At 38.1% G+C, this 24789-nt stretch overlaps 1 pseudogene; it reads left to right on the forward strand.

The window, feature by feature from the left end:
* Window positions 1-3103: 3103 nt before the first annotated feature.
* LOC110150326 (UDP-glucuronosyltransferase 2A3-like) lies at window positions 3104-24789 on the forward strand (annotated as a pseudogene).

Here is a 24789-nt window from a genome sequence, read left to right on the forward strand (position 1 = left end):
AATGTGGTTAAATTTATAACCATTTATATTAGTTCAAAGCAGTTGCTTTCTCTAATTCTGAAGAAAATTATTTTGTTGAAAACTGAAGGCTTAGACAAACACTTTTAAAAGTTGTTAATAATAATAATAATAATAAATTTTACCTTCCTTTCTTTTAACCTGCTAATAGTGTATTGTGGTTGTTCTTCAATCCCTCAGGCGTGTCTGATTCTTAGGGACCCCATGAACTGCAGCATGCCAGTCTTCCCTGTCCTTCACTATCTCCCAGAGTTTGTTCAAACTCATGTCCATTGAATTGATGATGCCATCCAGCCATCTTATCCTCTACTGGTCCCCTTCTCCTCCTGCCCTCAATTTTCTCCAGGATTAGAGTCTTTTCCAAAGAGTCAGCTTGTTACATCACATTGCCAAAGTATTGGAGCTTCAGCTTCAGGATCAGCCCTTCCAATGAACGTTCAGGGTTGATTACCTTTAGGATTGACTGGTTTGATCTCCTTGCAGTCCAAGGGACTCTCAAGAGCCCTCTTCAGCACCACAGTTTGCAAGCATCAATTCTTCAGTACTCAGTTTTCTTTATGGTTGAACTCTCACATCTGTACATGACTAGCTTTGACTATATGGACCTTTGTTGGCAAAGTGATATCTCTGCTTTTTAATAGGCTGTCTAGGTTTGTCAAATGAATGCCAAAGAATGCTCAAACTATCACAGAATTGCACTCATTTCACACACTAGTAAAGTAATGCTCAAAATTCTCCATGCCAGACTTCAGCAATATGTGAACCGTGAACTTGCAGATGTTCAAGCTGGTTTTAGAAAAGGCACCAGAGATCAAATTGCCTACATCAGATAGATCATCGAAAAAGCAAGAAAGTTCCAGAAAAACATCTACTTCTGCTTTATTGACTATGCCACAGTCTTTGACTATGTGGATCACAACAAAATGTGGAAAATTCTTCAAGAAAGGGGAATACCAGACCGCCTTCCCTGCCTCCTGAGAAATCTGTATACAGATCAAGAAGCAACAGTTAGAACTGGACATGGAAAGACTGACTGGTTCCAAATAGGGAAAGGAGTACGTCAAAGATGTTTATTGCCACCCTGTTTATTTAACTTACGTGCAGAGTATGTCATGCAAAATGCTGGGCTGGATGAAGCACAAGCTGGAACCAAGATTGTTGGGAGAAATATCAATAACTTCAGATATGCAGTTGGCACCACCCTTATGGCAGAAAGTGAAGAGGAACTGAAGAGCCTCTTGATGAAAGGGAGAGAGGAGAGTGAAAAAGCTGGCTTAAAACTCAACATTTAGAAAACTAAGATCATGACATCTGGTCCCATCACTTCATGGCAAGTATATGGGGAAACAATGGAAACAGTGACAGACTTTATATTCTTGGGCTCCAAAATCACTGCAGATGGTGACTGCAGCCATGAAATTAAAAGATGCTTGCTCCTCAAAAGAAAAACTATGACCAACCTAGACAACATATTAAAAAGCAGAGACATTATTTTGCCAACAAAGGTCCGTCTAGTCAAGGCTATGGTTTTGCCAGTAGTCATGTATGGATGTGAGAGTTGGACTACAAAGAAAGCTGAGCACTGAAAAATTGATGCTTTGGAACTGTGGTGTTGAAGACTCTTGAGAGTCCCTTGGACCACAAGGAGATCAAACCAGTCAATCCTGAAAGAAATAATTCCTGAATATTCATTGGAAGGACTGATACTGAAGCTGAAACTCTAATACTTTGGCCACCTGATGTGAAGAACTGACTCATTTTTTTTTTCATTTACTTTTATTAGTTGGAGGCTAATTACTTTACAATATTGTAGTGGTTTTTGTCATACATTGACATGAATTAGCCATGGATTTACACGTGTTCCCCATCCCAATCCCCTCTCCCACCTCCCTCTCAACCCGATCCCTTTGGCTCTTCCCAGTGCACCAGGTCCGAGCACTTGTCTCATGCATCCAACCTGGGCTGGTGATCTGTTTCACCCTAGATAATATACATGTTTTGATGCTGTTCTCTGGAAACATCCCACCCTCGCCTTCTCCCACAGTGTCCAAAATTCTGTTCTATACATCTGTGTCTCTTTTTCTGTTTTGACCCTGATGCTGGGAAAGATTGAAGGCAGGAGGAAAAGGGGATGACAGAGGATGAGATGGTTGGAGGGCATGACCAAGTCAATGGACATGAGTTTGAGTAAACTCTGGGAGTTGGTGATGGGCAGGGAAGCCTGGCGAGCGGCAGTCCACAGGGTCACTAGCAGTCAGACAGAACTGTGCAACTGAATTGAACTGATACAATATTGAAAATTTTTCTATTAAGCTTTCTTTCTACCTTGAACTCACCTCTTGGCTATGTTTTAAGTATTCTTGTTCATCATTGAATCCATTTTGCTCATATTTTGGTAAAGACATACTTGCATTCATAAGTAATTATGGACCCAGAATGTGTTTCTCCTTCAGCCCCTTTTTAGGTAAGTTTATATTGCCTTTGGGATTAACGAAATATTTCTTTTTTTCCCATCCTAAAATCTAAGGATTTATTCTTGGAATTTTCTGCTAAAGTTTATTAGTAAAATCATGTAGGTTTAGTATTTTCTTTGTTCAAATGTATTTAGTGGCCATCTTGATTCTAGTAAGGGACAAATTTATAATGTGAATATATATTCTGGTTTGAAAATCTGCTTTTTCCAAATTAGTGTATGGACTAATAAGTGTCAAATTTTGCTTGCAGAAGAGTACTGCAGAGATGTCTCTGCGGATTTCCTTCGGGTACACGAGGGTCACTGGGGAGTCCGGCCCTTTCTCACAGGAGTCGTTCTGGATAAATCCTGGGTTCACCATGGACTCCGGCTCATCCACCAAGGCTGTAGCATTTGTGGCCACTGCCATCTCCTCCTTGGAACAATCATCCTTCTTAGGGTCTCTGCTCCAGGCCATGACTGGAGATACTGGGTCAGTCCTCAGTGTCTGCTGCCTTCTTTCCTGTCAAGAGTGCTAGGTTCTCCTCTGAGTCCAGAATGCAGGTCTGCTGATTCAGTGGTGGAACACAGAGCTGTTTTCAGTCTCAGCCTGGGTGGCCGGCTCAGCCAGGAATGGTGGGGAGGGCATCATCCCCAGGCTCAGGGCCATCTCTGGCCCCTTCCACCTCCTCCCTCTCCAGAGATACACAGCCCTCTTGGCCTTGGGCTCTGCTTGGGCTCCAAGACCAGTCCAGCACCTACCTCATCACGGTCCTGGGCCCGCTTCTGGTCACGGGCCTCCTGTTTAACCCGGGGGCTCAGGGCCTGGCTCCAAGACAATGGGAGATGGCTCCTGCCCATTCTCCTGGCACCTCAGACCTGGCACCAGCTCCTGGGTCCCTAGAAGTTTCTTTGGCAGAGAGGGCCATGTGAGCAGAGGCACCTTCTTGTGCAGTGACAGCTGCAGGAGGCCACCTTTGCAAGCCTGCACTTTGGTGCAAGAACTATCTTGGCATAAAAAACACCAGCCCACTGCTGACCACTTGGGAGACGCACCACACAGCCCGTGTCTGTGAAAGTGGTGTCGACCTCCTCTGGACCCACAGGGCCAACCCTCATATGCAGCTTGACAGTCACCTCAGCAGCACTCTGCCTCCGATCGAGCACCAAGTCCAGGGAAGCTTGACCTGCTGCAGTCTGTGGGGGTCTCGAAGAGTCGGACACAGCTGAGCCACGGAAGGACAACAACAATTGAAAAATTTGATGTAAGTAGATTTGAATAAAAGAACATAAACATAGGGCTGAGTTGTACAGCTTGGTTGCAAAAAAAAACCCACTAGTTTTAAAGAGTGAAAAAAAGACTTGTTAAGAAGAGGAGCAGAGAAGACAACCAACAACCAGATTCAGAGGTCTCAGGCTATTCTCCATGCGTCTGCACCGTTCTATCATATTTCCTATTGCAATATTTTTATTCAGAACTTAATTCCACATAATATCTTTTGATCTCTCTTTTGACTCAACGTTTATTTGTATGAAAGTGTTATTTTTTCAGTCGTGTCCAACTCTTTGCGACCCCATGGACTGTAGCCCGCCAGGTTCCACTGTCCATGGAATTCTTCAGGCAAGAATATTGGAATGGGTTGCATTCCATGCTCCAGGGGATCTTCCTGACCCAGGGATCAAATCCATGTCTCTTGGCATTGCAGGCAGATTCTTTACCATCTCAGCCACCAGTGTCTACTCTTCAATCTGTCCATTCACTTAAATCTGATTTGTTGAATTCATAAAGAAATTCACTTTATTTCTTTAGCAAATTTCCACAATTATTCTTTTTAATTTCTCGTCCTTTGCCTATATTTTCAGATTTCACTTTCATATCCTTAAACATATTGTAAAATCTAATTTATTTTCCATTTCAAACTATAAAACTACTTTACATTGTTGAGTTAATATTTTTGTTACTTCTGCTGGTTCTCAGTCTTGAAGTTTCTTTTCTTGTAACAGGGAGGTGCTTGTTTACCTTGAAATTTTATCTATAGGAAACTTTGAAGCTTGGGGCAAAGTTTCTTCAAAGAGGTTTTTCTAGTTTGAACTGTAAACCCATACCAAGTCTTATAGTGCTAAGAATTCTAAGGGAGGAGTTCTTTCATCCAGAGAGCACTAAGTCAACACTAGCGATTTTCCTTGCTCTAAACTTCTGTATAAGGGAATTCACTTGTAAAAGTGAGATCTTATCTTGAGAATCTAGTGTTACATGAACATATGCAGGGTCTGGGATCTTGGGCAAATCTTCAGACTTTTGATCTCTCCACTCTTGCCATATATTGTTTGTTCTACAAAGAAATGGCAAGGATGAACATCAGAATTCCTGCTTTGACTTTGATTAGTGATTCTTCTGATTTTTTATTTTCTTGCCAAATCAAAAATGAATTTTTATGAGGCAATTTTATATTTTATCCAGATTTTTAATGTTTCAGTTGGATATAAGTGAACATACACCTCCTATATTTTTAAACTTATGTGAATGAATCCTTATTCAAAATCTGAGCTCTGCTTTAGTTTTCTCATATAATAAAATAACTTAGAAATATTTCTCTCCCAATTTACACAAGTATGTTGAGGTCAATTTCTGAGCTGTATTATATCTCTCCATGAAACTCTTTAAAACATGTGACCTTTGTCATAGCGATTAGATAAATTTATCAGTCTTTTTTTCCAAATCACTTCTAGGTTATTTACTGTATGTAAAAATACTTGCCTCTTCTAAGATTATAGTGTTATCTCAATTTTCTTTTAGTGGATTCATGATTCTGTCCCATCTTCTTGTTTTGTGATATTTTTTTATTCTTTTTTTTTTTAACCAATTAATTTAGAACTTAAGTAAACCATAATTATGCAACAGGACACAACTCTTAATCCATGGTCAAGGTTTTGTCTTGGCATCTTCTAAGCAAACCGACCCAGTGTTTCCATTTTAGCAAACAAAACAGGAAAAAAAATTCTCAAGGGATTTGAAATTTCAGTATGTCTCTTCTAAATTATTAAAATGAATATAATTTTGTAACTGAATATAACCCTTCATATAACTATGCCACACTTCTTAGAACACAGATACATTGATATTCCCTTTTACTTGAGTGGTGCTTTTCCACCTGGTAAATAGACTTAAAGACAGCTAACTCCATCATTCCCTTCCTCCACCAAAGAATCCCCTTCATAGGCTTTGCAGTTCCTCAGTTCATCTCTACCTTCTCTGATCCTTCTCCCTTAAGCTTGTAGAATAAGTAATAAGTACTGGTTAACTGGCTAACTTATTTTGTGCAATAGTCTGTGAGATCATTTTGAATTAGAACTGTATTTTACTTGTTTCTTCATGCCCTGTGCATAATACAGAATCTAGTATACAGTAAGTACTAAAAATTGCTTGTTAAAGGTATGAATATAAAGAATTTGGAGAGGAAGTGGAATTAAATTGAAATTCACATGAGTGACTGAATATAAAATGAGTACTTCTAAATTCATTTTTCCTTTGATATCCACAGACATGTCCTGTCTTTAACTTATACACTGCAGGTCAAAAATTCTTCCTTTAGCTACTCCTTTAGTGTTTCATGAATTTGCTAGAGTCATTATCACACTCTGGTTGCTTAAAGTAAAAACCAAGCACTTCCTGGTTAACTCCTGGCCACCTCTCACTTCCCATCAGTCATAAGACTCATTCTCTGCTCTCCATTCACAAATCAATATTTCAATATTATATTCTTACTTAGTTATGACTAAGCAGAGCACATTCTTACTGATAATCTCATCAAATCTTGCTTTCCTCTTATGTATTTTTTAAAAAGGAAAGAAAAGTGTGTTAGTCGAACAGTCATTTCCGATACTTTGCAACCCCATGGACTGTAGCCCACCAGGCTCCTCCATCCATGGAATTCTCTAGGCCAGAATACTGGAGTGGGTAGCCATTCCTTTCTCCAGGGGATCTTCTTGATCTAGGGGTAGAAACCAAGTCTCTTGCATTGCAAGCAGATTCTTTATTGTCCGAGCCATCTAATTTTAATAAATCACATATTCATTATTCTCTACAACTCAAACCCTGTTTGTTGCCAGAATAGTTTTATTAAAGGATATATATGATCATTTTCTGTACCTCATTTGAACATTTTAGTGGACATCTTTTTATGGCAATTAAACATGACCCAGAACATAGCATCCAAGGCTCTCCAAAGTGTCCTATTTTAACTAATATTTCCCTTTTCTGCACAGTTCTGTGTTAGCCGCTGCTCCATATATATGGAACTGATATCTGTATATTTAAATGACCATAACTTACATATCATTCATCTTTTTCTCCTTTTCTTCTATTCACTTTCAGAACCCTTTTTCTGTAATCTTTGCTTCTGGACTCAGCTGAAATGTCCCCTCCATTTTGAAGTTTTGACTGATTTTCTTCATATTGCAGTGATGGCATCTTCTGAGGCTCTGAAAGGCTGTACCTTTGTACAGTATTTAGTATATTTCTCTTATATTATGTGATGTGTGTGCTTTATTCTCATGTTAGCATATGAGCAACCTTATGAGAAACATATATTTTTATGTTTCCACATTTATTAATTATGTCCTATAAGATAAAACATGTCATTTAGTAGACTTACTAAAATGAATTTTTATACTTTAAAATTGTAATTAAAAATATCATTTTTCTATTTTAATCTACTTAAAGCGAGCTCCTAGAATGTCAAAATTATTTCCTCCAAAATATATACATATTACATATCTATTCCTGAATAAATACTGTGCCAATTAACAACTGGCAAAGTACTCTGCACATAAGTGCCATTTCCGAACTCCAGAAATTAATTTTTAACATGATCTATGCCTAAATTGCCAGTTCACTTCTGGGCCCAGCAAACATTCATCCTTTTCAGAGCAGTGTGTGGGGAAGCTGCTGTTATGGCATCTGAGAAGTGGGTTTCAGCAATTCTATTGCTGTAGCTCTGTTATACTGGCTGTGGATTCTGTGAGAAAGTTTTGGTGTGGCCCTGTGACATGAGCCACTGGCTCAATCTAAAGGTTATTCTGGAGAAACTCATGGAAAGAGGCCACGAAGTGACTGTGTTAGTGTCTTCACAATATTTTATCATTGACTACAGCAAGCCTTCCCACCATGAACTTCAAGATTCTCCCCACACCACAGGACAGAAAGGCTAATGAAAATAGACTAAATGACCTTTTAGACCTATCAGTTAATGTCATGCCTTCATTGTCACCTTGGCAGTCAGCAAAATTGGCAAGATTTTTTTTCTTCAAATGAGTGGATATTTAAAACTTGTCTGTGAGAGTGCTGTCTACCACTGGACAACCTTGAAGAAACTCCAGGACACCAACTACAATGCTATGATTATAGACCCTATGATGCCCTGTGGAGAGCTGATTGCTGAGTCTAGGAAACCCTTCTGTATACACACTAAGGCATTCCATGGGTGGCACAATGGAGAAATACTGTGGGCAAATTCCATCCTCACCTTCCTATGTGCCTGTTGACATGGCAGGACTAACATACAAAATGACCTTTCTGCAAAGGGTACAAAATTTAATGCTTTCCATTTTCTCTGACTTCTGGCTCCAACAACATGACATTCAGCTTTGGGACTAGTTTTAAAGTGAAGTCTTAGGTAAGGGACTCTGCTTTTCATTCTAAAATAGTTATCAGGAAAAGCTAAGGAGGTTTAAAAAAAGTCCAGGAAGATGAAAGGAATATATTTTTCAAACTGTCACTTCCTCAAAATCTCCACAATTAATATCAATGGACTATGGTTCAATAACTAATTGGGAAAGGGAGGCAAGAAATGTCTTGCTGTGGTTCTGCTTTCTTTACAGTCATCTCTCTTGTAGAATACTTCAATATCTAAAAGATTGTTACCAAAACAAAATGAAATATAAAACTTGCTAATAAGTATCAATCCAATGAAAGATGTATTTTTTGGTCACATGCAGAATATCACAGGTAAATCTAATACACTGAGCTTTCCAGTGGTAAAGCATGTTCCTGCAATGCAGAAGATGCAGGAGATGCAGGTTCAATCCCTGGGTCAGGAAAATAAACCCCGGAGGAAGAAATGGCAACCAACATCAGGATTCTTACTAGAAAAATTCCATGCACAGAGAAGCCTGTTGGGCTATAGTCCATAGGGCTGCAAAGATTCAGACACAATCAAGCAATTGAGCGCAAACACACAGTGAGTTTTCATAGGGGAGGACATTGGACTTCTGCTCAGTTCAGTTCAGTGGCTCAGTCATGTCCAACTCTTTGCAACCCCATGGACTGCAGCACACCAGGCTTCCCTGTCCATCACCAACTCCCGGAGTTTACTCAAACTCATGTCCATTGAGTCGGGGATGCCATCCAACCATCTCATCCTCTGTTGTCCCCTTCTCCTCCCACCTTCAAGCTTTCCCAGCATCAGGGTCTTTTCCAATGAGTCAGTTCTTTGCTTCAGGTAGCCAAAGTGTTGGAGTTTCAGCTTCAACATCAGTCTTTTCAATGAACATTCAAGACTGATTTCCTGTAGGATGGACTAGTGGGATCTCCTTGCAGTCCAAGGGATTGCTCAGTAAAGTGAGTGCAATGTTTGTTAAATGAGGAAGATAATCTCCTTACCTGACTCCAGTAATTAACTGAAACTTGAGCTATTTTAACAACGGGATTAAATTTTTTATTTGAATTTTTCTCTACAATTTTTGAAAATCACACATTATTGGAATTAAAATTTATACCATCATTCTGTTGGGCCAGAGTACCCTCTATTTCTATGTCTCTCTTAAATTTGGGACGAAAATTTAGTAAATCCTATGTGAACTGCTTCATCATAGCTGGTCATATTGAAAAGTTTCCAGTATGTTATACTTCTCGTGTTCATGCTCAGTCACTTTAGTCATGTCTCTTTGTAACCCTATGGACTCTAGCCCACAGGCTTCTCTGTCCATGGGATTCTCCTGGCAAGAGTACTGGAGTGGGTTTTCATGCCCTCCTCCAGGGGATATTCCCAACCCAGGGATAAAACCCATGTCTTCTGCACCTCCTGCTTTGTAGGTGGATTCTTTATTTACCCACTGAACCACCTGGGAAGCCTGTTATACTTCTCAGGGGAGTATGATACAGAAACCTAAAAAATTAAGTATAAACTTAAAAAAGTTTATAGCTCTAAATGCTAAAAAGAGCATATTTTTCACTACACTAGTTAAATATATTTTATTTGCAGTTGTTTGCCTTTCCTAATAAAGAATCATTTTCTTTTGCAACTTTCACATATCTAGCTTATATCTGATTCCATCAACTGAGGCTGGCTTTCATTCCAATTTTATTTTTTTTTTTTTACTAAAGTATAGGTCATTTACAAGGTTGTGTTAATTTCTGCTATATAGCCAAATGATTCAGTTTTGCATAGTATACATTATTTGTCTTCTTTTTCATTATATATTTATCTTACAATATTGAATATATTTCTCTGTGCTTTACAGGGCTTCCCTTGTAACTCAGTTGGTAAAGAATCTTCCTGTAGTGCAGGAGACCTGGGTTCTATCCCTGGGTTTGTAAGATCCCCTGGAGAAGGAAATGGCAACCCACTCCAGTATCTTTGCCTGGAAAATCTCATGGACAGAGGAGCCAGGTGGGCTGCAGTCCGTGGGGTCGCAAAGAGTCGGGCACAATTGAGCTAACTAACACTTACTTACTTACTTTGCTGTTTATCCATTCTATATAAAATAGTGTACCTCTGCTAACCCAGAACTCCCAGTCTATTGCTCCCACACCTATCCCCCCACTGAACCACAAGTCTGCTCTCTCTGTGAATGTTTCTGTTTCATAGATAGTTTCGTTTGCATCATACTTTAGATTCTACATATAAGTGGTATCATATGGCATTCGTGTTTCTCTTTCTGACTCACTTCACTTAGTGTGATAATCTGTAGTCATATTCATATTGCTACAAATGGCATTATTTTATTCTTTTTCATTATGACTGAGTAGTATTCCATTGTATATATGTACCACATCTTTTCATCCATTCATCTGTTGATGGACATTTAGGTTTTTTTCACGAACTGGCTATTGTGAATAGTGCTGCTATGGATATATGCATGTATGCATATATGCATGTATGTTTTTGAATTATAAATTTTTCCATTTATCCCCAGGAATAAGATTGATGAATCATATGGTAATTCTATTTTTAGGTTTTTGAGGAACTTCCATACTGTTTTCCACAGCTGCACCAACTTACATTCCTACCAACAGTGTAGGAAGTTTCCTTTTTCCCCACACCATCTCCAGCAATTTTTATCACTCTAAATATTTTTGAGAGTCATGAAGAAATGTGAACTAACAAACAAAAGACCATATTGGATATTAGAAATAATAACTAATTTAACTTCCTTAATGTAGTAGAATTTTAGGGCTGCTATAACTAAATCTAAAAGACTGGGTGGTATAAAAAGAAATTTATTGTCTAGCAGATCCAGAAGCTAGAAGTTAAAGAACGAAGTGTTGTCAGAGCTGCTTTCCCTTGAGGCCTGTCTGTCTGCCTAGTAGATGTCCACCTTCTTGCTATGTCCTCTCATAGTCTTTCCTTTGTATATGCACATCCTTTGAGTCTCTTATAAGGTGACCTGACATATTGGATTAGGAGTCATTCTTATGGACTTATTTAGCTTTAATTACCTCTTTAAAAATAAGTGCTGGTCTTCCCTGGTGGCTCAAATGGTAAAGAGTTGGCCTGCAATGCAGGAGTCCTGGGTTCGATCCTTGGGTAGGGAAGATCCCCTGGAGAAGGGAATGGGCAACTCATTCCAGTATTCTTGCCTGGAGAATTCCACGGACAGAGGAACCTAGTGTGCTACAGTTCATGGGGTCACATAGAGTCAGACACGACTGAGTGACTAACACACACAGCTCTTTAAAGGACCTACCTTCAAATACTCTCAGACTTCAGTACATGAATATTAGAGGACCATAATGCAGTCCATAATTTTGATTTTTAGTAGATACATTGTTTAATAGAGCTAAGATTTAAAAAAATAAAAAGCACTTAAAAATCATTAGCCTTACACATGAGTTTGAATTTACACTGCATTTATTTCACAATAAATAATTTAACAACCAATAGCACTTCCTGGTGTAGACAGTGAGTTAGGCTCTATGAATTCAAGGTAAATAAGACCAGGGCCTTGACTTCAATTCTTCTTTCAGAAATACATGTAAAACACAGAATTAGGAATATATTCTGATAATTAGAGATGCTATCCTAGTTCCAATCAATAATTTTGTGGGATATTTGTTGTATTACTCATTAATGTAGGGAAGGTATATGATTCTGTATGGATACATATTATGAAACAAATATAGTTCTTAGTAACAATTGGAAAACTTTACCTCTATTATCTTTAACAGATCTTTCTTTTACTGTAAGCACTGTGCTTCCCTGATAACACAGCAGTAAAGAATCCACCTACAATGCTGGAAACCCAGGCTCGATTCCTGGGTTGGGAAGATCCCATGAAGAAGGGAATGGTAATCCACTCCAGTAATCTTTATTGGAGAATTTCATGGACAAAGAAGTCTGGAGGGCCACAGTCCATGGGGTCACAAAGAGGCAGACATGACTGAGCAACTAACTCTTTCACATTGTCATTGATTTTCATTGCAATACTCTATCATGTTCTTTATTAAGCAATTCTGAATGCACTATGAGTATCATTTCATTCTTGATATAATGATAAACATAGCTAATATAAATTGCTAAAAAAATTGAATAGAACAAAAACATATATAATGAATGATAATTGGCTTCATCTTTTTCTTATACAAGAAGTTTTGACTTTTCTTGTCTTTTCATCAAGATATTGTCTAAGTATTATTAAACATATATATATATATTCTTTTTTTTTTTACCAATAAGGACAATGACTAATCATCTTTATTTTTTCACTTAATATGAATTTGACAAGTTTACTCACAACATATTAAAATCTACATTATTATTTAAATTGATGCAGTAATATTCATATGAATGGATATAACAGATCATTGAACTGGTTTAATGTGAAAGCCATAGTTAAATTTTCCAGCTCTGGTGTTAAGAAAAAAAACTGTTGCCCTAAACTCATTATACTTATATCTCAGCCATAATGCCCTCTAAAATTTTTGAACCATTTAGCTCTTAGCCTCAGACCTTTACATATGTATGTTAGTCACTTTTTAGAACTAACACACAAAAAAGATGTCCTTTTCATTATAGGGGACTGGAATGCAAAAGTAGGAAGTCAAGAAACCTGGAGTAAGAGGGAAATTTGGCCTTGGAGTACGGAACGAAGCAGGGCAAAAGCTAACAGAGTTTTGCCAAGGGAAGGCACTGGTCATAGCAAACACCATCTTCCAACAACACAAGAGAAGACTCTACATATGGACATCACCAGATGGTCAATACCGAAATCAGATTGATTATATTCTTTGCAGCCAAAGATGAAGAAGTTCTATACAGTCAGCATAAACAAGACCAGGAGCTGACTGTGGCTCAGATCATGAACTCCTTATTGCCAAATTCAGACTTAAATTGAAGAAAGAAGGGAAAACCACTAGCCCATTCAGGTATGACCTAAATAAAATCCCTTATGACTATACAGTGGAAGTGAGAAATAGATTTAAAGGACTAGATCTGATAGACAGAGAGCCTGATGAACTATGGACTGAGGTTCATGACATTGTACAGGAGACAGGGCTCAAGACCATCCTCATGGAAAAGAAATGCAAAAAGGCAAAATGGTTGTCTGAGGAGGGCTTACAAATAGCTGTGAAAAGAAGAGAAGCAAAAAGCAAAGGAGAAAAGGAAAGATATTCCCATTTGAATGTAGAGTTCCAAAGAATAGCGAGGAGAGATAAGAAAGCCTTCCTCAGTGATCAATGCAAAGAAATAGAGGAAAACAACAGAATGGGAAAGACTAGAGATCTCTTCAAGAAAATTAGAGATATCAAGGGAACATTTCAGGCAAAGATGGGTTCGATAAGGGATAGAAATGGTATGGACCTAACAGAAGCAGAAGATATTAAGAAGAGGTGGCAAGAATACACAGAAGAACACTACAAAAAAGATCTTCATGACCCAGATAATCACAATGGTGTGATCACTGACCTAGAGCCAGATATCCTGGAATGTGAAGTCAAGTGGGCCTTAGGAAGCAACACTACAAACAAAGCTAGTGGATGTGATGGAATTCCAATTGAGCTATTTCAAATCCTGAAAGATGATGCTGTGAAAGTGCTGCACTCAATATGCCAGCAAATTTGGAAAACTCAGCAGTGGCCACAGGACTGGAAAAGGTCCATTTTCATTCCAATCCCCAAAAAAGGCAATGCCAAAGAATGCTCAAACTACCACACAATTGCACTCATCTCATGCTAGTAAAGTAATGCTCAAAATTCTCCAAGCCAGGCTTCAGCAATACGTGAACCGAGAACTTCCAGATGTTCAAGCTGGTTTTAGAAAAGACAGAGGAACCAGAGATCAAATTGCCAATATCTGCTGGATGATCGAAAAAGCAAGGGAGTTCCAGAAAAACATCTATTTCTGCTTTATTGACTATGCCAAAGCCTTCGACTGTATGGATCCCAATAAACTGTGGAAAATTCTGAAAGAGATGGGAATACCAGACCACCTGACCTGCCTCTTGAGAAACCTGTATGCAGATCAGGAAGTAGCAGTTAGAACTGGGCATGCAACAACAGACTAGTTCCAAATAGGAAAAGGAGTACGTCAAGGCTGTATATTGTCACCCTGCTTATTTAACTTATATGCAGAGTACATCATGAGAAATGCTGGGCTGAAAGAAGCACAAGCCGGAATCAAGATTGCTGGAAGAAAAATCAATAATCTCAGATATGAAGATGATAGCACCCTTATGGCTGAGAGCGAAGAGGAACTAAAAAGCCTCTTGATGAAAGTGAAAGAGCAGAGTGAAAAAGTTGGCTTAAAGCTTAACATTCAGAAAACTAAGATCATGGCATCCGGTCCCATCACCTCATGGGAAATAGATGGGGAGACAGTAGAAACAGTGTCAGACTTCATTTTTTTGGGGGCTCCAAAATCACTGCAGATGGTGGCTGCAGCCATGAAATTAAAAGATGCTTACTCCTTGGAAGGAAAGTTATGACCAACCTAGATAGCATATTGAAAAGCAGAGACATTACTTTGCCAACAAAGGTCCATCTTGTCAAGGCTATGGTTTTTCCAGTGGTCATGTATGGATGTCAGAGTTGGACTATAAAGAAAGCTGTGCGCCGAAAAATTGATGCTTTTGAACTATGGTGTTGGAGAAGACTCTTGAGAATCCCTTGGACTGCAAGGAGATCCAACCAATCCATCCTAAAGGAGATCAGTCCTGGGTGTTCATTTGAAGGACTGATGCTGAAGCTGAAACTCCAGTACTTTGGCCACCTGATGCGAAGAGTTGACTCATTGGAAAAGACCCTGAGGCTAGGAGGGCTTGAGGGCAGGAGGAGAAGGGGATGACAGAGGATGAGATGGCTGGATGGCATCATCGACTCAATGGGCATGAGTTTGAGTAAACTTTGGGAGTTGGTGATGGACAGGGAGGCCTGTCGTGCTGCAATTCATGGGGTCTCAACGAATCGGACACGACTGAGCAACTGAACTGAACTGAACTGAACTGTTAGTCACTTAGTTGTGTCCAACTCTCTGCGACATCATGGACTGTGTCCTATGTTCAGGCTCCTATGTTCATGCAATTCTCCAGAGAAGAACACTGGAATAGGTTGCCATTCCCTTCTCAGGGGATCTTCCCAACCCAGGGATTGAACTCCCATCTCTTGCATTGCACACAGACTCTTTACCATCTGAGCCACCAGGGAAGCCCGATTATTTCATTTTCTTATGGGCTATTTATTTTTTTGATCTCTAACTGGTCTGGTCTGGCATTTAGGGAACTTAAAGCCTTTTTTTAAATGATATGTATTACAAACATCTTTTAAACTCATTAATTGACTTTGAAATTGTAACTAATTTATATCAACATAAAAATATTTTATAAAATTTTAAAGTTTTATACATGTGATTTCAGATTTTAGAAATATCAAACCAATACAAAGTGAAAAAATGCAAGTATATAGTTGAAATAAATGATGAAATAAACTTCTGTATGTCTTATAAACAAATTAAGAAATAAATTGTTGCCAGTTCCTTAAGAACACCTTTCTTCCAATAGAAACTACAAACCTGAATTTCGTGAACATTTTCTTAGAAATTTTATGTCTATCATTATGTGATTTCCTCAACACTCTACTGTTTAGATTTTCTAAAATACTATAGAAAAAGAACCATAGATGTGCTACTTATGCTGAATACTCTTAAAGATGCAATCACGTGTTTTCTTATTTTTTTAAGCTCTACGGATAGTGTTCTGTTGTGTGATTATACCATGACATTCTGTGGATGGACAACTATTTATAATATTTTATATAACATGACTATTATAAATATTCCTGTACATGTACTCTGTTGTAGAAGAGAAATAGTACTAATAGGATATAAACTGTATATCTATATCTATATTTCCCCCTACTAGGTAATTTCAGAGTTTTCTCCAAAGAAATTATACTTCCACCAAGTGTATATAGATTTTTGCCTTAGCCAGCACAGAATTTTTGTCCTCATTGTGCCACATCATTACTTTTAGCGTATTATTGAATGAGTTTTAGTAACAGTCATCTTGAGGAATAATTGACATACCATAAAATTTCCCCATGCACCATGATATTTACTATGTTTACAAAGTTCAACCATTGTCTCCATGTTCTAATTCCATAATCCCCCCAAGAAATGATTTTTTTTTTTTTAAGTTTTGTTAGTGAGATGGGTCTGAAATGGCATCTTAGGTTTTATTTAGATTCCCTTGGTTATTCCTGAGATTGAGTAAATTTTTATACAAGGTTTTAGCAGTTCATGGGCCACTTCAAGGTCCAGAGCTGGTACTGAGGTCTGGATGTTTATTACTCAACATGGAGGTGGGAACGACTCTTCTTGTGTGCCTTGGCCCATGGTGTTGGTGATACAATCAAAAAGAATCAGCCTGTGGCTGAGTTCTCAGAGATACAGAGCTTTTTGCCATGTCTGCAGCCAGGAACACACTCTTTGGTTCTGTAACCTTGTTGCAAACTTCCCTTCTCAAATGTCACTTTCTGTTTTGGAGTGCACCCAAATTTCACAGTCTCCTATCTGGATCCCAGAGCTCCTACAAAGACACATACATCTGTGGATAAACACCAAATCATTGCTGGGGAGAGTACCTGAGACACATCTTCTTTGGTCATCCTGTTCAAAATATTTGGAATGGTAATACTCCCTTCCCTTGTATTTCTTCTGGAGTACCTTGATTATTATTAGCTTTTTGGTCTTTTATTATGGATTTTAAAAATTAAAAGCAAAATTCTACAAAAATCATCAAATTTCATGAAGCTTGGGGTTTTGAACTTTTAGAAAAAATTATGAGGAATCTGTATACTGATTTGAAGAGAATGGTCATCTTTATGATTTTTGATTTCTTATCAATGAATGTGATAGTTCTTTATTTTACTATAATGAATTTCAGTAAGACATTATAATTCTAATTATATAAAGTTTGTATATCTTTTTTATAACTATTCAGGAATTATAAGTCAAAGTATACATTTTAGTTATATTTTCTTTTATTCATACATAAAATTGCAGTTGTCATTTCATCTATTTTGTACTCATTGAAATGACAGACTCACATTTATTTTAACAACAAATCTGTATATTCTTTTGGAATAAACAGAGAATTTCAGATTATCTAAATAGACACTCAAGAGCAAAAACTCAGGATGGGAAATCACCACAGGAACCAGTGCCTGGGTAGGAACACCTGAAACATAATTGATGAATTGCTGGAGATTCACTGTGGATAATTCTGAGAGAAAAAATCCAATGGGATCCAGTCATATGGGGGTCCCCAAAATATAATAATTTTTACTTCCAGGAACTCAATCAATTTTCCATATTAAATATCAAGAAAAAATCTCTTGCTTTCAGTGAGGGGAGGCAGAAAGGAAGTATTCTGAAAGAAGCTGTTCTTTCAGAACAGCTGTTCTTACCAACACTGTTCTTACCAACAAGGGTAAACTAGTTAATGGGTACACAATGTGCTGGGGGTATTATCAGAGCCTAACTGACCTGGGGCAAGAGAAACACCCTACTCCAGGGCCCTCTAGACTACTGCATGGAAAAGGAATATCCTAACTCCAGACCATCCTGCTCCATATAAAGTGGAAAAAAAAAATTGAGAAATAGTTGTGAAATACTGAGACCAATCCTAAGACTCTAGAATGCTTCTCTCCCCAATTTACCACCACATTTTAAAAAATCCATTTACAATTCTACCCAGTACATCATGTCTGGGTATCAAGAAAAAAATTACAGGGCAAATCAAAAGGCAAAAACACATTTTGAGTAGACAGAGCAATCATCAGAACCAGAGATGCCAAGGATGTTGTAATTATCAATGTAATGATTTAAAACAACTCTGAGTAATATGCTAAGGGCTCTAATGGATAAAGTAGACAGTATATAAGAATAGATGACCTGTATAAGCAGAGACAGGCAAATCCTGAGAAAAGCCAAAAAAGAGATAAATACATTGTAACAAAAATGAATTCAAGAATGAAATTATACTAATTCTATATAGTCATTTTTAAAGGATAGAAGTTGAGGGAATCATTTCTAACACATTTTATGAGAATTGTTGTTTTTGTTTAGTTGCTAAAAAGCTGTCTGATTCTTTTGTAACTCCATAGACTGTAGCCTCCCAGTCTCCTCTGTCCATGTGATTTTCCAGGCAAGGATACTGGAGTGGGTAGCCATGTCCTCCTCCAGGAAAATCTTCCTGACCTAGGGATTGAACCCATGTCTCTTACATCTCTTGCATTAGTAGATGGGTTCTTTACCACTAGCACCACCTGGAAGGCCTTAGTGCCCAGTAATCAATTATTTATATAATTCTCCACTGTGTTCATAACTCATTTTGTGTAATATAATTCTAGGAAAAAGATTGGCAGTAAATTTTAATTTCATATTTTTGCTTTACTAGTCCTCAGTATGACATTTAGAATGTCTTAGGAAACTATATAACAAATTTTGCACACTTTTGCACAGTTTTGTTCTTTTCACATTTGATTGACTTTGCATTTCACACTGTGCATAAATGCTTCAAATAGAGAATTCTAGTGAACACTTTAAGCTTGGTCTTTCTTAAAATGTGGTCTAAAGTTTCAGTCAATAACTTTACCTAAGGACTTAGTAATCAAGGCATGATGTCACACACATGGAATAAGCCAAGAAAAGAACATAAACATATTGGTAAGAAAACTGAGGCAGTGCTCTCACCCAATCTCTGACATTTTCAAGCTCAATATCCTTGGAAATTGCCTCTTTACTATCAAATTAAACCGTTGTCTATGTTACTTCAGACATATATCCAAACACTACAAAGTAGTAACATTCTAAAAACAGGCTATCCACCCTAGGGAATGTTTGATCACCAGTTTTGAATAGAACCCTCAAGAAAGGAGCATTCAATTTTCTCTACTTAGATGTAAAACAAGTTTTCTGTGTATATAAGTGATTGACTGGATACTTGCACATACATGTTTTTTTTTTTTTTTTTCCGTAAGTCTCTAAAATGAATACTTGGAATTTTTCTCTTTCAAAAAACATCATTGAGAGATAACACTCAAATAAGTGTCTGATATTAATAATGCATGCATGTGTACTCTACATTCCAGAGTTGATTGTATTAGGTATAAGTTACTCAGTGATTTCCTACTGAGAAAACGATGGTGAATCAATGAAGTGATATTTGACTCAGCAAGATAAGGCAAGCTAATATTTGTGAGATTCTTCAACAGTGAAAGTGAACAAGCAGCAGTGAAAGCTGAAACAAGCTGAAAAGTAGAAAGAGAGATTGAATGGAAATTAAAAAACCACTGAGCGCTGACTTGGTGTTAATAAGCTAGAACTACTCTGTCTATGCCAAAGCCTTTGACTGTGGATCACAATAAACTGTGGAAAATTCTGAAAGAGATGGGAATACCAGGCCACCTGACCTGCCTCTTGAGAAACCTATATGCAGGTCAGGAAGCAACAGTTAGAACTGGACATGGAACAACAGACTGGTTCCAAATAGGAAAAGAGTATGTCAAGGCTGTATATTGTCACCCTGCTTATTTAACTTATATGCAGAGTACATCATGAGAAATGCTGGGCTGGAAGAAGCAGCACAAGCTGGAATCAAGATTGCTGGGAGAAAAATCAATGATCTCAGATATGCAGATGACACCACCCTTATTGCAGAAAGTGAAGAGGAACTAAAAAGCCTCTTGATGAAAATGAAAGAGGAGAGGGAAAAATTTGGTTTAAAGCTTAACATTCAGAAAGCTAAGATCATGGCATCTGGTCCCATCACTTCATGGGAAATAAATGGGGAAACAGTGGAAACAGTGTCAGACTTTATTTTTGGGGTCTCCCAAATCACTGCAGATGGTGATTGCAGCCATGAAATTAAAAGACACTTACTCCTTGGAAGGAAAGTTATGATCAACCTAGACAACATATTAAAAAGCAGACATTACTTTACCAACAGAGGTCCATCTGGTCAAGGCTATGGTTTTTCCAGTGGTCATGTACGGATGTGAGAGGGAATGTGAAGAAAGCTGAGTGCCAAAAAATTGATGCTTTTGAACTATGGTGTTGGAGGAGACTCTTGAGAGTCTCTTGGACTGCAAGGAGATCCAGCGAGTCCATCCTAAAGGAGATCAGTCCTGGGTGTTCATTAGAAGGACTGATGCGGAAGCTGAAACTCCAGTACTTTGGCTACCTGATGCGAAGAGTTGACTCATTGGAAAAGACCCTGATGCTGGGAGGGGTTGGGGACAGGAGGAGAAGGGGACGACAGAGGATGAGATGGCTGGATGGCATCACCGACTCGATGGACATGAGTTTGAGTCAACTCCAGGAGTTGGTGTTGGACAGGGAGGCCTGGTGTACTGCGATTCAAGGTGTCGCAAAGAGTCGGACACGACTGAGTAACTGACCTGAACTGAACTCTGTCATCTGTATTCAGCTGGAGAGAAACAATGAGTATTAAATCCACAAGTACTTGGAGTTGTGGTTAAAATTTCTGATTGAAGTTATCTCCTGATTTTGTCAAAGAATTGCATTTTTATTTGATTTTGTTGAATTTATTTTTATTTTGCACATTACTGTTCTTTCACTACCCAAACATTCTTTCTGCCTCCTTCCTACCTCCCACCCTTCGTCTTCTATCTTTTTGCCTTTGTTCCTTTCCTCCCTGAATCCCTTCTTCCTTATTCCTTTACATTTCCTCTCCTTTTAATATCTAGATGTAATAAGAAATCTAGAGAAACCACATTTATTGTTTTCCCCTGTAGTACATCAGAAAATCAATGCTGCAATTTTCCCCCAGCAAGTATGTATGCTAATGACTTGGAGCAAACTTTATTTTCTCCAGGAAGACCCACTATGCTATGTGAGACCATGGGAAAAGCAGAAATTTGGCTCATCAAGACCTATTGGGATTTTTAATTTCCTCGCCCATACTTACTGAAATCGGAGTTTGTAGGAGGTTTGCATTGTAAATCTGCCAAACCATTACCTAAGGTAAGTCTATTACAGTAAAGGGATTATTTTTGTGTCTTGTATGATAAAATCTTTATTGTCCTTTAAAGCTTATGTATCAATGAGATATACTGCGGAATGTCTTCAGTTTACTACTCCAAATATATTATCAAAACTATTGGGGTCTCGTATGAATGATGCTGCCTTTTTCCCCTCTTTACATTGATATTTAAGCAGAAGAATGAAGTCTTCCAAGTGACATGTTAAAAAATATAAGTGTGTTCATATATTTACAGATATTGGATTGAAAGAACCTTGGAAATCACTAGGGAGCCTGCTGTAGTCTTCCTAACAAGCATGATGGACTTATGAGTAGGGGTATTTATTATGATAGCTGAGTGATAAGTTGCTTTAGTGAGTCTTGAGCAGACTCTTGCTACAGACTTTGGTCTGTAAGAAGTTAAATGTTGCTGGAAGACATGAAATCAGACAGGGCTTCTTGGAGAGCAATGGACTTTACTCAACCAGGAAAGAGTTGAAAAAAGTTTTCTGATATGACAATGAGTTCAATTTCAAATTCACTTTAAGAAGTGAAAAGAATTTTCTGGTGAAGATTTCTAGAAACTGTCTGGTTAATACAAAGTTTCAGTCTCATCAGGGAGCATAAGAAATAAATTGGGAGTCATCAACATAAATTAGAAACCATAAAACTGAGAAAGCTAAACGTTGAATTAGTTCTTTATGACCATAATATCTGGGTATTTTGGGGTGAAAAAGAAAATCATATATACATATTTCAATGTTATTAAAGAATAAATATGAGCTGCCAGAAATATTGGAAGAAGACAATATTTAGAAGTAAAAGGAAATAAGAGGTAAACTTAGAAAGAATATTGTACTATATTAATAGGCAGTGAGAAGACAGATATTCATTAACCTGGGTGGAGGTAAATGATCTGATAAAGAATTTGCCCATGATACGGGAAACCCCAGTTCAATTCCTGGGTCGGGAATATCCCCTGGAGCAGAGATAGGCTCCAGTATTCTTGAACTTCCCCGGTAGATCAGATGCTGAAGAATCTGCCTGCAATGTGGGAGACATGGGTTCAATCCCTGAGTTGGGAAACCCCCCTGGAGGAGGACATGGCAACCCATTCCAGTATTATTGCATGGAGAATCCTCATGGACAGAGGAGACTGGTGGGCTACAGTCCATGGGATCACAAAGTTGCTCACATGAGTGAATAGCTAAGCACAGCACAGCACAAGTCAATGAGCATAATCTCTGTAGGAGATAGCAGGTTAAGAGGTATTCCCAGGAGAGTTCCTGATTTCTGTTAAGGGTAACACTGATACTGAAGTTTAAATTTTCACTTCATTTGGAGGAGAATAGATGCATATATGTGTGTGGCTGAGTCCCTTTTTGCCCACCTGAATATATAACAATATTGTTGGTCTGCTATACTGCAATATAAAATAGGACATTAAAAATTATTTTAAATGAAATTTGTTAACTACAAATTGGCACTTACCAAGAGCATTGCCAATGACGGAACAACAAGGCATTTGCCATCTGCCTCTACTGAGATTGAACCCCATGCTGCTATAGCTGGTGACCTTCAACAACCCCCGAGGGAGTTCCGGGTGGAATGAGGCATTCTGTGCTCCAGGGAATCTAGTAGGACAGGTCTTTAGATAGTTGGATGTTTTTAGGAACAGATTTTATGATCTTAGTCCTTACATCTCCTCATATCTAGAGAAGCACTAAATCCCTTCATGGTGACATCAGACCCTCATGACTAACAAAAAATCTTTTGTAAATTGAGTGCTTCATGATATTGAACCCCCCCACCCCCTCACCAAAGCCTTATATATTGACTTTCCCCCACTGCTGCTTTGGAGCAGTCTTGCAGAGCTATCTGAGATGCTGCCTCCTGGGCTGCAGTCCTCATTTTGCCCCAAATAAAACAACGCATAACTCTTAAGTTGTACATCATTTTTTAGTCTACAAATTTCACTTCAGGATTCTGAATATGTTTTCATGCCTATCAAGTTATAGCTGAAGACAAGCTCTATTGAGTGTTATTACTGGATATAATAATACATTATCTAAAATAGTTAAAAGAACAGAAAGAGGCATGATGCATTCCATGGCTCACCAGATAAAATACCATGTCATGCTATTATTTTTATCCTTCCATCCCCAACTTTTCACATGCAATTTCCGAAAAATAACAGACATGTTTCATAAGAGGGGGGAAATGATTCTATTTCAAACCCAATTATTAATATAGATACTTGGGTAATGTGAATACCAATCATGGCTTATGTCTCCGATGAAAAAATTATGCCAGTCACTAAACACAGAATAGAAAAGCACTGTGAGTTAAATCAAGACTCCTAATGAAACATGGTATAAGTGTGTACGTCTTAATACATCTGTGTGTGTGTATAATTTCTTTTTTTCAATCACTGTTTAGGGAGATGAATCAAAATCGTAAAACACCAATTTCTAGGATATCAGATATTCTCTTAACATTAGCTAAGCTAAAAATAGCCATCTACATTTGTTTATTGCACTGTCCTTTTCCTGGTAATTTTACTAGCTTTGATTGAGAAACATCATTAATTGTAGGGTGACTACAAATAGTTACAAAGAGATAACAGATCTCTAGATCATGACATTCACATATATTCCATTTCTTAAAAGATCCTTTTTAGCCCTATTAATAAGTGAAGCAATAAAGGTGAGTAAAGTATCCTGAACTAATAACAGGAAGTTAGATCGAATTATTTAAAATATATTGCCTATAAACTGGTATGCTACAAATTTTAAAAGTCTAGTTTGAAACCCTTCTTGGGATTCCTTACAAGGAATATCTTTACAAATTTGCAAACAGGTCTGTGGTTCATAAAATTAATTTTGAGAGGCGAGTGGCTCCAACAGTAAAGAATCTTCCTGCAATGCAGAAGACCTGGGTTTGATCCCTGGGTCGGGAAGATCCCCTGCAGAAGGGAGTGGCAACCCACTCCAGTATTCTTGCCTGGAGAATTCCATGGACAGAGGAGTTTGACAGGCTACAGTCCATGAGCTTGCAAGAATTAGACACAACTGCATGACTAACACACACACCATGAGAACATCTGGCTTTTGTCACTTATTCACTTCGGATAGTGGTTTGGTTCCATGTCTTTAGGTGTAATCGCTCATTATATATTTAAGCCATCATTTTCAGAAACACATTTCCTCTTAAGCAGACTAGACGGTTCTATGTGGCAAGAGGCAGAATCAGTCTAACAGTGTCTCTCACAAACCTCTCAAGTCTGCCTATCTGGAGGTGTAAGAGAGAGCCTCTTCCCACTAGGATCCTGCACTTGCGTAACAGAGAGAAATTTATCCCTGCAGGAAATGGAAGAATTTGTTCAAAGTTCAGGCAAATATAGTATTGTGGTGTTTTCTCTGGGGTCAGTGGTTACAAACTTCACAGAAGAAAAGGTCAATCGCATTGTCTCAGTCCTCACCCAGATTCTAGAGAAGGTTAGTTCAAAGTCCAATCCTGGTGAGAAGCCACTTTGCAAACTGGAGAGAATGTGTAGCTAA

The sequence above is a fragment of the Odocoileus virginianus genome, chromosome 29, assembly GCF_023699985.2.
Source record: "Odocoileus virginianus isolate 20LAN1187 ecotype Illinois chromosome 29, Ovbor_1.2, whole genome shotgun sequence".
Taxonomy (NCBI): domain Eukaryota; kingdom Metazoa; phylum Chordata; class Mammalia; order Artiodactyla; family Cervidae; genus Odocoileus; species Odocoileus virginianus.